Source organism: Arachis ipaensis, chromosome B04 (genome assembly GCF_000816755.2).
Source record: "Arachis ipaensis cultivar K30076 chromosome B04, Araip1.1, whole genome shotgun sequence".
In the NCBI taxonomy this organism is placed as follows: Eukaryota; Viridiplantae; Streptophyta; class Magnoliopsida; order Fabales; family Fabaceae; genus Arachis; species Arachis ipaensis.
In genome coordinates, this window is record NC_029788.2 from 36,957,349 (window position 1) to 36,962,837 (window position 5,489).

Sequence of the window (5,489 nt, forward strand, 5' to 3'; positions counted from 1 at the left end):
TCTTCAAAGTTTTATCAACTCTTCCGTTTAAGATTCATGTTGACATACAGAGGGGTGGTGGGCTTTAGAGAATTTTTTTACGTCATTTTGCTGATGCCATTTGAAGTATATTTCATTGTGAATTTTTTTATTAAATGCCAAAGTTTTTATCTATTTAATACACATTATTACTGTTTTAGAGATATATGTTAATATTATTATCAGGTTATACATTTCTTTCAATATGTTGTTAGTATGGTTTTATTGATGTGTTACAAATGCCATTATGCAATCAATAGCTTTATTATTATTATTATTATTATTATTATTATTATTATTATTACTACTACTACTGCTACTACTACTGCTGCTGTTACTACTGCTGCTACTACTACTGTTAATGCTACTACTACTTCTGCTACTACTACTACTGCTATTGCTATTGTTACTACTAAGTTTTGATTTTTGATTTTATTTTTATTTGTTGGCAGATGTAACTAGATCTTATACCAAAAGTCAAAAAATATGGTTTGAATGTTATTCAAATTTATATGTTCCCGAATAAGCATGAGCTTTCACCTGGCAAAGGAATGAATAATGCATGTTATTTTTTATTCCAGTGTTGGGAAGAAAATGCTTTCTTTTTTGTTCTAGTTTGTTTGTGAGAATTAATGAATATTTGGTTTGTTGATGAGTGTAGTATTCTTATTTCTATTATCGTATCTTTTGTTCTATCAAAATATACTTTTTACTGTTAGTTAAAATGTGCAACATATGCTGTGCGACCATGTCACTAGCACATGATTTAGCAGTTATAAAGGATAATCTTTTAAATATGTTAAAAGAGATTTAGAGTATAGCTTTGAAGGCAAATAAAGTTTATGATTAAAAATGATGAGTTTAGCTAATATATGCTCAAATGACACAAATAAAGATTATTATTAATAAAAAAATTTAATTCATTTCAATAGATGCACAATATTTACATTAAAAACTAAACTTTACACATTTTTTATATAATAATTTTTAAATTAATAACCTTAATCCATAATTAAATCCAAAAATTATAACATCATGTGAGAGTTGGCCTCATATTTATATAAAAATGACAGATAATCATATATAGCTTGAACGTATATAATGAAATTAACCCTTTTTATTTTTTTTATGGAATTATCTTAAAACAAACAATGTGAATTTACCAGTTGTATGAACAAAGTCCAACCATATGTGGAACAAGCGAGAGAGATATAGATGTATATACAATAGCATATCAGAGGCAAAGAACTGGCACATGTGAATGCTAATAAAATTAGATGGATTAATGCTATGTGAGTGGTGCATGACAGAAGTTAACCAATTAAAAGAATTCAAATAAGAGAACAGCGTTGTACGTATAGCTCTTAACCAGCTAAGATCCGTCTCACCAATCTAAAAAGGGTTGTCACAAATTTTAGAAATAAAAATACTGGGAGTATGAGTCCCAGGTCGTCTCCCAAAGAGTTGCAGGAAAGAATGCTAATTTATTAATCAGAAAATTTCCAGAAAGTCTGAGTCGGATAATGAGTAATTAAATTAATTGAGAATTAAAGCAATTAACTAAGAATTATTAGAAATATTAAAAGGTCTTGACTGGGGGAATAATTAATTAGAAGTTCTATCCTTGTTGGAATCTTCTCAAGTGTAGTGTAAAGAGGTTGTTGTTTCACTTGGTTAACCCTTATTGAATAAGGGAAAGTATAGTGATTAAACTAACTCTTACCCGCAATTCCTAGTCCTCTCCCTTGGGGAGGTCTAGTGTTAGTAGGTACAGAATTAGCCTACAACGTCCAATATAACTAAGCACTTGAGCATTCCAACTCAAGTGTCTCCTCTTAATTAACCCCCATGTCAAGTGGAATTTCTACTCCATTGACATGGATTTAATAATCATAAAAATATAACAAGACATAATTGAATAAAATAAAATAGAGAGATTTAAAATTAATTAAAAATAAAAATAACTCTATATATTAATAAACTCAAAATATAACATACTTAATTGAATAGAGTCAATAATCAACTGAAAAGAGTAAAGGATAAAGGAACAAACTAAAGTAGTGTCTTCACGGAGGTAATGGCTCTTCAACATCCACAATCCAAAACAAAAGCATAAACTATCAATGTAATACTAATCTAGATTCAGATCTAAAACTAAAGTAATCCTAATGTGATGAATCTGAATGTGTGTGGATGCCTCTTGAGTCTCTGCATGTTCTCTCGCTTTATTTTGTGTTTCTGGGCCGAAAATTAGGTTAAAACGTGGCCCGGGATTGTCTCCAGCGTATCCTGTAATTTCTGCAGATCGCGTAGGTCACACGTACGTGTCGTCCACGCGTTTGCGTCATTCAGCGATTTTCCTTGCCATGTGTTCCTGTTGTTCACGCGTTTGCGTCGCTGCGATTTCTCCATTTTGCGCATTCGCGTGAGCCATGCGCTCGCGTCAGTGTTCGCTGGTCATCTCCTTAGTTTCTTGTGTTTCTTCCATTTTTGCAAGCTTCCTCTCCATTTTCTAAGCCATTCCTGCCCTATGAAACCTGAAACACTTAACACACGGATCACGACATCGAATGGTATAAAGAAGGATAAAAATACTTAATTAAAAGATCTCTAGGAAGCAAGTTTTCAACCATGGAACAATTTTGGGAAGGAATTGTAAATACATGCTAATCATATGAATAAGTGGGCAAAGACTTGATAATACCATACAATTAAACCTAAGTTTTCACCTAACATACAGACACTCTATATAACTCTAGAATCATGCCTAGCTACCCAAAATTCTCCACTCTTGTATTACATACTCATGCATCAACTTTCTTTTAATTTTTATCACATATGCATTGATCTTTGAACTTAGCTTAACTTAGATTAGGGGTAATTTTGTCCCCTTATTTATTTATTTATTGAATATATATATAAAAACATGAAAATAGACAGCTTATCAATGCACATGGATCTTTAATTTTTCTAGTTTCACATGAGTAGGTACCAAGAAGATGCTCATTGTTATAGTTCCTTGCTGCCAGGATGGGGAACATCTGCTCACAGTAGCGGTTAGAAAATTGTACAGTGTCCTTTGCTGGAAAAGCTTTTTCTTTTTCATCGACCTTGATGATCCTCTTGGTTCTTTTTATTGAGGGTTTAACCGCTGTTGAAGAAGGCTCTTCCACTAATGCTCTTTTTGTTCCTCTCCTTGCTGGTAGTTTGGGAGTAGCTTTCTCCTTGCCTTTTTTGGTGGCCATCCTGAAAAGGAAAGAGGTAAGTACATATAAAGCTAAGGGTTCGAGCAAGGGAGCGAACATTATGGTTGATAATCAATTCACGATAAAGAGGGATGTCATTAACACATGGTCTGGACTACATGTGAAAAGTTCATCAAAGGTAATATAGCAAGTGCATGTGATGGCAATTGAAAGCGAGATGTTTATTGGCATGCCGGCAAAGGCATGAGTAGCATAGATCAAGCATTCAATGTCCAAGTTAGATTACCAAGTCTTTCAAACTAATAACCTATTTGTATTGACAATTAAATTGAATTAATAAAATATAAAAGGGGTTTTGTGAAAAACAGGCAGTAAAGTAGTTGAATAGAATATTTTACAAATGCATAATGCCATACGAACCTTTTCACAAACACTTAGCATACATGGTAAATATGTTGTTGAAAATATAAGATAGAACATGCAAGCAACCCTTTATGGAAGTAATATTAATTGTCAAACAATTTCATAATAATCCACAAGCAAAATATAGAAATAAATAATGACCCAAATAAATTTCTAACACCAATTAAAGGAATAAAAAGAAGGAAAAAGAAAATATGGATAATGAAAGTAAAAGAGAAATAAATAAGAAAACATGAATAAAAGAAAAAGAATAAGAATAAAGAAGGAAGAAGAAAAGAACCTTGATAATGGATGTGAAAAAGAAAAAAGAGAGAAAGTAAAAAGTGAGAAAGAATAGAGAAGGAAGAAGAGAGAAGAAGGAAGGAATAAGGCATAAGAAAAATTAGGATTTGGGGAAGAAAAGATAAGATATTTTGGCTGATCTGGATAAGCTATGCGTCGCATATGACACGGACGCGTGAGTGACGCGGTCGCGTGGTGTGCGATAAGTTCAGGTGACGCGGACGCGTGGGTCACGCGATCGCGTGGCCTGATTTGTGTGATTGGCGCGAGTGCAGCCTCGCGTTCGCGCAACTCTCTGTTTCAAAATTATTTTGCCAAAATTTTGGGTGACGCGATCGCGTGGATGACGCGATCGCGTGAATGGCTATACTTTGAAAGGCGACGCGGACGCGTCGGGCACGCGGTCGCGTGATAGGACTGGTGCTTCTAGCATCATTCCAGCCCCACTCCATCATAACTTGCTGCCATACACATCTATTACGTCGTTTTTTAGGGGCACGCGTTCGCGTGGGTGATGCAGACGCGTGGGAGGCTTATTTTCCAAATGACGAGGCCGCGTGGGTGACGCGGTCGCGTGGACATGTTTGTGCCTAAGGCAAGCCTCCAGCCACGCTCTCGCGTGATTTGCTGTTCAATTTGTTTTCTTCCCAACGCACTGGTGACGCGGATGCGTCAGCGACTCTTACGCGTTGCGTGCGTGTTTTATTTTTATATATACAGAATGCTAATGCAAACTATATGCAAGGATGATGAGAAGAGTCATTAACATTATAAAAATAAAATAAAGCAAAAATAAAACTAACACTGAAACAAAACGATCATACCATGGTGGGTTGTCTCCCACCTAGCACTTTGTTTTTACGTCCTTAAGTTGGACGCTCGTTAGGCTCATTCTGCTTCTATTGGTGGGTCTTCCAAGAGGAAGACCTCTAGTTCCTTACGATTCTTCATCTTCTCACCATGGTAAAGCTTCAGGCAATGTCGATTGACCTTCAGAAATTTGGAGCTAGTAGGATGAGGCAGGTGGAAAACTCCTTATGGCTCTGCCTTTTCTACTCTGTAGGGCCTTCCCATCTTGATCTCAGTTTACCTGGCATAAGCCTCAGTCTGGAGTTATATAGAAGAACTAACTCCCCTGGTCTGAATTCTCTCCTTTTTATATAATTGTCATGGATAGCCTTTATTTTCTCCATGTAACGTCTGGAGTTGTCATATGCTTCTAGGCGAAGGTTCTCTACTTCTGCTAGTTGCAGCTTTCTTTCAGCACCAACTTTCGTAAGATTCATGTTGCACTCCCTCACAGCCCAGAAAGCCTTGTATTCCATCTCCACTGGAAGGTGGCAAGCCTTTCTGTATACTAAGCAGAAGGGGCTCATCCTAATGGGTGTCTTGTACGCTGTTCTATATGCCCAGAGTGCATCTTGTAGCCTGGCACTCCATTCCTTCCTATGGGGTTTTACTATCTTTTCTAGAATACACTTGATTTCTCTGTTAGAGACTTCTGCTTGCCCATTGGTCTGGGATGGTAAGCTGTTGCTACTTTGTAAATTATCCCATGCT